Raw genomic sequence first — 12,977 nt, 5'->3', positions numbered from 1 at the left:
GAATGACAATTCATATTAATAGCTGTGCAACCTATACCACCATTAAACATCAAATAAGCAAAAAAATATATTCATGTAATTAAATGGCACTATGAGCACATCACAACAGCAACAAACGTGTGTGACTTTTGTTTGGTATTTTTTGTTTCATTGTTGTCTGCTGGTGTTAGAAATGCTCCTACCTCTGCAATCTAACTGGCAGAGGCAATGACCGTAAAACTGAGCTCTAAGCAGAAATAGAAAAGTACTATTTAATCCACTAATGCACTCATTAGAAAATTAACACATGTATTATTTAATTATATTTAACATATGTAGTCTTAAGGTGGACCCATGGCCAGACTAAAGACAATAAATATTTACATATTCTTTACAAGCAGTGAATGAACATTAAAACAAACCATCACCGTTGGGGAGCTTGGCCATGGATGTTCCCCCTGGACTATCAGTGGTGGGAGATCAAGCTTTCTTAGATGGGGAGATTTTTGCTTGTGGGAGAGGAGGGCCGATTGGCTGGCACACACCCAGGTCAAGGGAATTGAGATAATAAGTGAGCAACATAATTGGCTGTATTTTCTACCAACACCAGTGATGTGATAGACCTACTTTTGAGATTTGCACATTTTCGTGGCACAGTAAGCCTTGAATGCTTCTCTTCTACTGTAAAAGTTATGGGTCTTGCTTGCTGGTCTTATGCTGTAAACTAATTATTCATGTTTTATTTTCCTTTTCTGTATTCCTTTTCTTGCTATTGTGATTTTACTTATCTGTAATCCTGGCCTGTAGTTGTTATTGATACTATGTGTTATTAATAAACAATTTATGGGGGGGGGGGGGGCCTCACTATTCTCTGTAGTTGCAGACACTGTTAAGAAATTGAATTGTTCAGAAACCAAATGCAACTTACTTTAAGGGTCTGTTCAAACGAAGCCATTGTGGTAATGCATAGAAAATGTGTGTTACTGTAATGTAGGGTAATACTCCATATACTCATTGGTGCTCTGCAGTGGCAATAACTTTGACTTTTGTTTGTTTTTTCTGAGCAAAATGTTAAATGGAGGTATTGTGGCGTGAATAGGACCTAAGGGCCTCTGTTGTGATGATGAATTAGTCCACAGTACCTACAGACACAAAGGTCGTTGGGGCTTGCTGTAAAACTCGTTTGCTGCTTGTTAAAGAAAAAGTTCACCAATAATAAATGCACATAGTTTTGCAGGTAAAAAAATGTGCATGTATTATTTTTGTCCAAAGGAGCCTGTAAAGCATTGCACCAGCGATCAGTAGATTGGTGATGCCATGCAGGTCTCCTGCAGACCTGTCAGAATATCTGCTTGCTGTATGGGATGTACAGCCAAGCAGATATGTTGACAGGAAGCTTCAATAAACTACCACGACACTCCACAGCGCCGTGGTAGTTCACTGAAAACTACATGCCCACAGTTGCTAAGGCTGTCAGTACTTGTAAGCACTTATTCACAGAACACGGCGAATGAGTGACATGACCATGTGGGCAGAGCCCCACACAGCTGTATTCAAACTTCTCTCCATACTATCTGTCAGAGGTCCCCTCCTGGTGGCGGGCATGGGTATGGGAACCTAAAAACTGGTGGAACATGTAACATGTTTCAAAGGTGAACTTATCCTTTAAGAAAATGCAAATACTTTATTATCGATATGCTGGCCACAGGTTCACTTTAATATTTGACTTCTGTAGTTCCATGCACAGCATCACTCATAGAGTAAGTGGGGGGAGGGGGCCATTTTGCCATTTTGGGACAATCAGGTTCTGTTGGTTTATATTACTTTCCTGCAGTACAGTCTGTAGGGAGGTCTGGGATATGTGTCTAGCAGGAATGCTTGGATCTCAAAACTGGCTAAACAGAATTACAAATTCTTTGCCAAGGACGTTTGCGATACAAATGACTGTTTTTACAGGGTAATGTTTTATTTTGTATTCTAAAAGTATAAACCTTATAGATATTTTGATATGTGTTCACATTTTACATATGAATATGAAATATATTTCTTGACCATAATTTGCAGATGCACCCTCTAGTTCCTATTTGTACAGACAGTGTAACCCTTGCTAAACAACTGGTGTCATAGCAGTAAATAGGATTAAAAATGTACAGTGTATTTTTTCAACTCATGGGGCCCCCGGGCAATAGGGGATCATGGGGCCCCTGTATCCTTGCCCACACTCAAAAAAAGCCTATAAAAGGTACCAGGGGCATTTCATGAGGCCCCCTACTGAACCCGGGCCCTCGAGCAGTGCCCGAGTGCTCAAATGGTCAGTTCGCCCCTGCTTGGTAACACATCTATTGTATGCTATTTTTCCTTGATATTAAATTATTCCCTTCATATCCACACTCATTATATGAGCAATTCCCAGCATGATGGTCCGTGTTTGGATTGTATATACATTTTCCCACTTTAAAAGCCTACAGCCAACACTTTGAATGGTTGGTGGCTCTCAATCTCATCTGTCATTGGTGATCAGGATCCAATCATAGGACACAGTGATCCCATGCAGGCTGGAGAATTAAAACAAAAAAAAAAAGCCTTCAGTTTTCAGGTACACACTGTTAGCTTCAGGCTCTAGGTGCATTCACAATGGAATGTGCTTCAGGCATGGTATTGTAAATGTCAGATACAATTATAAAATTAAAAAAATAATTAAAAAAAATAATAATTGAAACAATTTTTTTTCTTTCATTGTTGTGCATTTTGCAGTCTACAATAAAAACAGGGCAACTATTTTTATTAAACCAGCATGCCAAAGAAAAGGACTTGTATATTCTTAAAATAATTTAAAAATGATTTAGGAATTAAATTAGTCCTAGAGTTCTTGTCAGGTTAGGCGACTCATGCTGACACTGCTAAATTTGGCTTGGGCATCTAGACATCAGTGATCTCTGATCATGAAAGGGTTAACAGTATTCATCTGGTAATAATCAAGCCTAATGTAAGCAAGAACATGTGGACACGTAAAACAATGTCAGTCCTACTTGTATGAAGTGGCAGTGTAGCTCTTTACACTTGCGGTAACATCTTATGAAAAATGAGAAGAACATAAAAATGTACCTACTCAGCATTTATACTCATTCTATATTGGGATATCCATTATAAATCCAAACCTTTGTTCTTCTGAGAGCAGACCAATTAATTCTATGTGTACTGTATATTACCTGTAGATTTAGTCTGTCTTTAAACATTGATTTTATTAATATTGTATGTCAATGCTGTGAATTGGTATTTCTGTCAAACTTTCTGTACAAAAAAATTAAAAGAACAAAGTTAGAAAGTAAAGGCTTCACTATGTTTTACTCTAGCACATTTAGGAAAATGTGTTTTAGATACATATACGAGGGGTGTATCAAAAGTAATAAAAACTTTTTTTTAATCAACTTACATACAGTAGGTCATTTGTAGATATGTGCATTTCATTTTGATTTGTTTTTCAGATGAAAAATAATTTTTCGGAGATTTAGATGCATATGAATCTCTGCTGCAGTGCCTTGAAAAAGTATTCATACCCGTTGAAATTTTCCACATTTTGTCATGTTACAACCAAAAATGTAAATGTATTTTATTGGGATTTTATTCAATAGACAAACACAAAGTGGCACTGTCAGAACTTTAGCTCTGAGAAAATAATTAATATATAATTTATGAGAACAGGCGGTGATCTTGAATTGAAGAAGATTCCCTACTAATTTTCATAAATCAACTGATAATCTGAGTTCTTTATTCTCGCTAATTTGAAGATGAAATAAAAAGCAATAATGGGCAAAAATATATGTATATGTTAATAATAAAAATCAGTGCAAAATGGTAATGAAATATAATAAGAAATTATAAATAATAAACAAATCAAAACAACAGTACAATGATCTAATCCAAAATAATGGTTAGAAATTCAAACCAGCAATTACTTTCAAATTTTACGATTGAAATTGCAGTTACTTTCAATATGAATTGAAATCAGCTGTCTAGAAATCGCAGCAGCTAAAAGTAGCTCAGCAACATGTGACAACGGCTATGCAAATCGACCACTTGATTTCTCTGCAACCATATATTCAAAGCTCAACGAGTACCTTGGCATAAATTGATTAAGAATATCGTACACAGGCCAATCCAATCAGCGTAGAATCTATCTGAGGTCAAGATCAAATGTTCCACTAAGTTGTCTACCTTGTCATATATATATATATATATATATATATATATATATATATATACAGCTAAACCATGACTAGAAGCTAAAATTAGCTTCAGGGATATTTAAAATTGAATTTCCCCAGAGAATTGAAATTACAATAATTTATACTGCAGTTAAAATTACTTCACATCAACTCCTGTGCTAAACATAATCATTATCAGACTAAACAATTTAGCTGGAGATATAAGGCTAGTACAAGTTAGCTGAAGTAAATGAAAGTTATAGTTACCAATATGGACTCTATGGTGTCAATGATGTCGGCTTTCAGTCAGCTCCCTGCAGGGTGTGTCTGTGTGAGTCTATTGTCCCTTGTCTCCTCTTGTCTTGTGATGTTCTGTCTTTTTGGTGATGTGTCCTTTTTTTCTCCTTTCTCTCTGTTCATCTCCTACTTTTACCACCCCCCCCAAAAAAAAAAAATATATAGGCGGGCAAAGCTTATCTCACCTAAAAATTACATCTTCCTAGGTGTCATTTTCTTTACTAATTGATTTCAGTTACCTGAAGGGTAAGGATTAGGAATGATTTGGGGTTTCTCTGACATGTCTTCTGTCACATGTAAGAATATCATGAATATTAGAGATAGCTGCCTTTTTGACAGGACTGGTTTCAGATAGACTAATTCCCATGTCACTACAAATAATGTATTACCTTGAGAAAAAAAAATCTACTTATATATCTTAGACATTTGTTGAGATATGTACTGAGGTTTCTTATTATCGCACGTCTTCTGTAACATGCCAACATATTAACGTTGTAATATAAAATTAATTCTTTATACTGTTAAAAACATAATATCCACAATATATCAATATTAATTGTTAAAACCAATTAATATATATAAAATATATATGGAAAATATGGAACTAGAATGTAGTGATATAAAACCTGAATTACTTAAGTAAGCCAGTGTTCACTTCATGCAATACTACTAATAATACAATTGCTAATTTTGGTTAAAATATTCCTGTCAAATAATAACAACACTATATGCAATGTAAAGTCTAATATACACTCTTTTCCAGAGGTTCATGAAGAAAAAAAACTCATTGTGAATAGTTCTTTTGTCCTTTTTTTCAATCTAGATATGGACTCATCCATTTATCTTACAACTTGGTATCATGTCTAGTCTTTATCTTGTAGCTGTCTGACACTGCCATACCGCCCCCCAAATTTATAACCTGGGAACATAAGCTGTAACAATTTTGGAATGTTTTCTCTTAAGGTTTGTATTCAGACATCATGAAAATAGAATATACAGAACAAAATGGCTTCCAGCATGCCCATGTAGAGATGATACGTTCAGGCCTTCCTGTTTCATTCTGTGAGCCCAGAATCGTTCTGACAGCACATAATTGTGAAGCGAAAGGAAAATGATAAATGGTTTTCAAAATTGTTTTACAAATAAGTATCTGAAAAAGTGTGGTGTGCACTTGTATTCAGTCCCCCTTTACTCTGATGCTCCTAAGTAAAATCTAGTGGAGCTAATTGCCTTCAGAAGCCACCTAATTAGTAAATAGAGTCTACCTGTGTGTAATTTAATTTCAGTATAAATACAGATGTTCTGTGAAGCCCTCAGAGGTTTGTTAGAGAACATTAGTGAACAAACAGCATCATGAAGGCCAAGGAACACACCAGGTCAGTGATAAAGTTTGTGGAGACGTTTAAAGTAGGGTTAGGCTATAAAAAAATATCCAAAGCTTTGAACATCTCATGGAGCACTGTTCAATACATCATCCAATAATGGAAAGCGTATGGCACAACTGCAAACCTACCAAGACATGGCCATCCACCTAAACTGACAGGCCGGGCAAGGAGAGCATTAATCAGAGAAGCAGCCAAGAGGCTCATGGTAACTCTGGAGGAGCTGCAGAAATCCACAGCTCAGGTAGGAGATTCTGTCCAAAGGACAACTATTAGTCGTGCACTCCACAAATCTGGCCTTTATAGAAGAGTGGCAAGAAGAAAGTCATTGTTGAAAGTAAGCCATAAGAAGTCCCGTTTGCAGTTTGTGAGAAGCAATGTGGGGGACACAGCAAACATATGGAAGAAGGTGCTCTGGTCAGATGAGACCAAAATTTTACTTTTTGGCCTAAAAGCAAAACACTATAATTGGTGGAAAACTAACACTGCACATCACCCTGAACACACCATCCCCACTGTAAAACATGGCAGCATCATGTTGTGGGGATGCTTTTCTTCAGCAGGGACAGGGAAGCTGGTCAGAGTTGATGGGAAGATAGATGGAACCAAATACAGGGCAATCTTAGGAGAAAACCTGTTAAAGTCTGCAAAATACTTGAGACTGGGATGGAGGTTCACCTTCCAGCAGGATAACAACCCTAAACATACAGCCAGAGCTACAATAGAATCGTTTAGATCAAAGCATATTCATGTGTTAGAATTGCTCAGTCAAAGTCCAGACCTAAATCCAATTGAGAATATGTGGAAAGACTTGAAAATTGCTGTTCACAGAGGCTCTCCATCAAATCTGACAGAGCTTGAGCTATTTTTCTTAAATAATGGGCAAAAATTTCTCTCCCTAGATGTGCGAAAACTGGTAGAGACATTCCAAAAAGACTTGTAGCTGTAATTGCAGCGAAAGGTGGTTCTACAAAGTATTGATTTAGGGGGGCTGAATACAAATGCATGCCACACTTTTCAGATATTTATTTGTTAAACAATTTGAAAACCATGTATCATTTTTCTTTTACTTCACAGTTATCTGCCACTTTGTATTGGTCTATCACATCAAATCCCAATAAAATACATTTACGTTTTTGGTTGTAACTTGATAAAATGTGGAAAATTTCAAGGGGTATGAATACTTTTTTAAGAGAATGTAATAGCAATGGATGTCAATGAATTTGAAAAATGTTATAATGAAATTAACGAGTGCATTTGTTTCATTTGGATGATGTCACAGGATGTGATAGTAGTTGGAGCCCATTGAAAAATTAATTCAATTTTCAAATTTGTGTGATAGTTTCGAGTTTGGATAATTTTGTTCTATTCGGTAGTTTGGATGCACATGACTCCAGTCCATTTTGTCCAATTAACTCATGTCATCTCTCTTGGTGGTTTGGACTAGCATCCGAAAATATAAATTCCTTCTGATTCGATAATATATTGAATATATAGCACTCTTACTCAAAAACTGCAACATTTTTATAATCCACCCAGACCAATGAATATACAAAACAATGCCGAAGATATAAAACTAATTTTGAAAACTAACCAAGTCAATATAATGAGTATCACTAAACACAATTTTTCAATAAACGAATGCAACCAAAACTAAATGGAAATTTGCGGTGTGCACATATGTTGTTTTTTAAATTTTACATGTTGGTAGAGTACCTCTTTCTTTATAGTAGCTCTTCATTTTCATTACAGGTAAATGTATTCCAAGCAGAAGCTGTATGTCATAATTGAGTTCTTGATGGAGGATGGCCAACATCCACAGAAGACTACAGAATGTTTCCAGAGATGACACCATTGACAAGAGTCAACAATTACAAGACATTACTCTTCTCAATGGTGTCATCTCCGGAAACATTCTGTAGCCCTCTGTGAATGTTAAATCATCTGCACCCCTCCTTCATCAAGAACTCAGTGATGGCAGGTTACTCCTGTTTGGAATCCATTATTTATATTCAATAAAAAAGAAGAAGGAGGAAGAGTTGCTCTACCATCAGAATTTCGAATAGCCTGTAAATTAGTAATGTAAGTTAATTAAAAGATATATATCTTTAGTATAATTATAAACTAATTTTAATAATTGTATATATAATTAGTAAAGGTGAGCTGCATGAGTAGATCAGTTATACAGCATTTGTAGGCAAGGTACACATTGCTGACAGACTGCACTTTACTTACAAATGTAAAGCACCAAAGAGCACTGCACTCCTTCATGCACAGCCATTGTGGATTTATTGCAGAAATAAACAGTACATTTGATTGTACAATGAAGACAATTGTGGGTGTCCAGCTCTTCATCAAGTTCAGAGTGAACTTAATGAAGAGCAGGGGTGCTTGAAATTGTCTTCATTGTACAATCTCCAATACATCCACAATTGTTGAACATGGAGGACTGCAGTGCTCTTTGGTGTGTTAGTTTGTTTGTTTAGAAAGGCTGCAGAGGTATACATAGATGAATCTTCATGTGCGACAGCATATATTTCTCTGCGACATAATGGCCCTGTGTATTGAAAGCCTGACCTTTCCCACATGCACGTGTTGTATATTACATTTTTGTTCTCAAGTTTAGATACACTTCAAGTAACAGCTCTTCTAACTGATAATAATGCTTAAATGTCTTATTTAGACCAATATCCCTGCCTAGTATTTCACACTCATGCATTACTGCCTATAGAAAGAGTAAGTTCATGTTTAACATATTAATTTTCACTGATGTTTTTTCATGCTTGACTAAGAGGACATTTGACATTTAAATATGCTTTAGCCTTAGCCCTCTCCTGTAAGATTTTTGAATAGATCGTTAATGGTGCATGCTGATAATGTATGGAACTGGACCAGTAACACTGATGACCTCTGTGTTAAATGGACTGAATTTTAAATTCTTTTTTGACATAAACCAATTTTATTAAAATGTTATGCTGAGTTTTAGAATTTCTTAGAACAGTTTTTGACAGCAAGTGACATCTTCCCTGGCTAATTTGCATTACACTTGTATGATAACGTGCAACTTGCAAAGGCAATGTGGGAGAAAGTATAACTTTTTCTTAATTGAAAAACATCTGTCTATTGTTAAATTTCCCTATAAATGGGTAATTATATTATTTATAAAACAGTAAAATGACAAGACACATTATGAAGAGTCGTGTTCTCCCCAGGCCTTGGAAAACATGATTAAGCCTTAATTTATAGGGCAGCAGTGATTATAGCTAATTTTCTTGTTTTATTTGATTGAGGGCATCTTATTTGCAATGGAAGTTTCAAACCTTACTGCAGATAATAATAATAATAATAATAATTGTTTCCTGCATTTTATCATCACTTTTTGACCTTTCAGATAAAATTCACAACCCAGAAAAGTTAGCTTATTTTCCAACTTGCAATGATAATAATATGCATGAAGAGTTACATTATGAGGACACACCGCATGAGGAGCTGTGATATCAATACGTTTAAAGTACTCCAGTCATGAGAGAATTATGTAGGCTGTCAATGCTGAATGCTACTTTTAAAGCTACCTTAGTCGCTATACAAATGCAGTGCTACCCCTGCAGGAGCCACTATAGATGTATACAGCTCCACTCTCTAATCAGTTCAGGGCAGCCAAGCACACAACTGTCATCTATCCAGTCTGGCTCAGTAAATAGTCTAGGGGTGTCTTTTTTGTAAATTTATTGCTGGTAAAACTTAAAAGGAGGGATCTGGGAGTTAAGCAGGATACTCCAAAACAAAACAGATAGCTATACAGGCACACCTGGGGGCCATGTACCAAAAATATAGAGCACATCTTTGAAGACTGAGGTAGTCCAGTTTTCTAGCAGGAGATCATGAAAACAAGAGAAGGAACTTTACTCATGGGTTCCTGAAGCATACAATGTCCTGGGCCCAAAGGAAAGGTCCAGCATCCAGCCTAGGAATGCCCCAGGGCAAGCAGCCCATGGAGCCCACGAGTCCATTCCCACACAGGGAAAAACCCTTTCCTCTGGACTTCAGCCTACTGAACAGGAACCCATCCACCTTGTGTGACACAATGTAAATATTTGTCAGCACACCCTGGATCCAAACAATTTTTTTATTGATGTATAATCACATCACAAAACAAGAGAATGGCACTGTAAATAAATGTTTGGGCTTGAAGATCTGTGGTGTGCTGGCAAAAATTTACACTATCATGCATGATCCAGGTGGTTGCTGCAGCACCCAGTACCCTAGAACCTTTACCGGGAACGTGTGTGATGGGAATATAGATGATCAGCCACCATGTGGGCACACCTCCTCAGGGACTGGACAGGCCCTACTAAATATTAAGGCCAGGTATTTGAATCCTCCTGCCCTTATCTTCACAAGCTCCTCCTGTAGTCAGGGGGAGTTAATCAGCCTGTGGAGTCTTGAGCAGACCAAACTAAACAATTGTGGCTTTTGTGGCTATAGTAGAAGCCCTATACTAATTTTACCTAACAGCATATGTCGTAGGACCATGCACAAACTTCACCCAATAAAAATATACCTGTAAGAGAAGGCTGCAAATGCTAACTTTGCATGCACAGCCAAACAGAAGACAAGAGTGAAGCAAATGTTAGCTAGAAGAACGAGTGTCAGTGTCCCAGAGGACTTCGGTGGGAAGGGTTGATTTCTTAGGATTAGAGCGGTGGTCAGGGGTGCAGGCAGCAAGAAACATAAGTATTTACAGCCTTCTTTTACGAGAATATCTGCGTTGAAAATTTTTCGTATATAGACAGGGTTGCTGAACAAGTACAGAGATAAGGAACAATTATAAGGATACTTATGCTTGTTCCAGGTGTGAGATCTAAAGATGATAAAAGTTTCCCAACCTCCCACTCCTAGACATGCTACAGTTAAATACCTTATAAAAAGCACAAAATATCATTTAGCCACCTGAATCTGCTGTCATGTGCCAATCTGAGGCAACTCTTTGAGTAATTATAGATAAGCTATCACAAGTTGTAAGACTACAGGACCCTATTGCGGTTCTTTTGCTCCACATCACCAAGAAGTGAGAAGGACAAGTCAAGTAACCTTCTGTACTACAGAGCCGATAAAAGAAGAATTCAGATACCACCTGTCACTTGACCATGGTTTCAAATAAGAAATTTAGGTTTTAAATTACATTTTTTAGAAAAAGGTGATGAGATAAAATGTGCATTTTCCCCAAAACTATCTTTCAAATGTTGTGAAGCCAAATAACAAGCAATTTCAATCCCTAAATATGGTGGCTGCATTCGTTTTAATTTTTTCCTTTATTTTCACCTGCTGATCTGGCCATTAACATACTTCCTCTCTTAGGCTTGGTTCACATCTATGCGGGTGGTGCCGCTGTGGGACCTGCACAAATATCTGCAGCAACACCAAACGCACAGAGGAATGCGGGATCCGCGGGTGGGTGCCATTAGTTCTAACGGCACACAACCCTCACTGGAAATTGCAACCATACCGTGAACCTCGATTCCTGCGCAGGCTGCGATTTCCGAGGAAGTATAGGGACTTTTTCCCTGCGTGTCCCGGGGCATGGGAGTCTATTCAAATGAATGGGCTCTCATGCCCACGCAAATCGTGGCCTGCACAGCTGCACATATGTGAAACTGGCCTTAGGGTCTCTCCACTATAGATGGAGTAGCAACAGAAACACCTTTTGACAGCAGCATTGTCAGTCTGGGGAGAGGATAGTGTTAGCTGCACTAGCAGATTTAGATTAATGTGAGTAATTTAAAATTAAAAAATGATCTCCAGTTAACACTTTATAAGCACTTACATTAAAAGTTTTTTTCTTTTAGAGCAAATGAATAAATGCTGACCATTGTAAGCACCCCTGTCAGTGTTAAATGGTTTGTGTCAACACTATAAATTCCACTTTTGCTTGACAGCTTGGTCTGTAAAGAAAAATAACAGACTTACTGTCCGTTTCACTAGGAAAACAAAAGCAAAAAAGCCTAAGAATTGGTAAGCTGCAATATAATTAATTGTTTTTGGTTTTAATACTGCTTTAAGTTCAGCCATAAGGTGGAGCTTTATACTCATTTGACAGAATTTCCAGGCTATCTTTTGATGAAAAAAGTATGATGTTTATGGAGATCAATAGCTCAAGGGAAATTTTACATGCTCAATGTAGGTGTCAGAGTAGTGAGTTATCACACCTCCCCCTCCCTCATTATCTATTAAGACTGTGTATGATGCTCCAATTGGAGAGGGTGGGGGAGAGAGTGTCTTAAAGAATATGTGAACCCCTCATTTTCCTGACATGTGCCTGCTGTACCATGTACTTGTATGAAAAAGTATTCTGTTCTCTTTGCATTGCTTCCTTTGTGTGAAATCCCTGGTGATCCTGCCAGTCCCTCTGCTTTCCTATTAATAACTGACCACACTAGAGGAGAAGGGGGATTACAGGTGGTCAGTGGCTTCTGGCTGTGCTAGGAGCTAATCCAATGATCAGGCTTGTGCTGACATACCCCCCCCCCATACAGACAAGGAAAGATTAGGGTACTGCTGTTTCTCTTTTCCCAACTCTCTGAGCTCCTTAAACAGCTGAGAACAGAGGGTATGTGATCACTTATAAAAAAGGGATAAAACTGTGTTTATAATGTTTTTTATATGTATACACAAAGGTTGTGCCTTTACTTTCTATTTTAAACTGAATGGGTTGTTTTACAAGGTGAGGATTCACATATACTATAAATAGCTCCTGCTCTCAGAACACCCATAATGCTCTATAAATCCAGTTAATAGACCCCAAAATAATTGTTTATTTGTAATATAAGTATTTTACATACATTGTAAAATATAGAAAACAATTTTTAATGTAAAATAAAATAAAACGGACCCAAAGCTATTTAGTTTCTCTTTAAGAAAGAATCCCATGACCTATTACATGCATCCTAATTGTCTTATCTGATGCAGTTTCACAGATACTACAATTCTCTTTGTGAGTAAACATTTGTGTTTTTTTTCACAAGGACATGAATTGTGAAAGTTGTATTCAAAAAAGGCAAGTGGGGAAAAACAACAAGTCACCAGTAATAATAAAATAATAATAATAAGAAAAACA

The sequence above is a fragment of the Staurois parvus genome, unplaced genomic scaffold (assembly GCF_062004578.1).
Source record: "Staurois parvus isolate SC_StPar_1 unplaced genomic scaffold, SC_StPar_1.0 ptg000098l, whole genome shotgun sequence".
Lineage (NCBI taxonomy): Eukaryota > Metazoa > Chordata > Amphibia > Anura > Ranidae > Staurois > Staurois parvus.
This window is presented reverse-complemented; position numbering follows the sequence as displayed.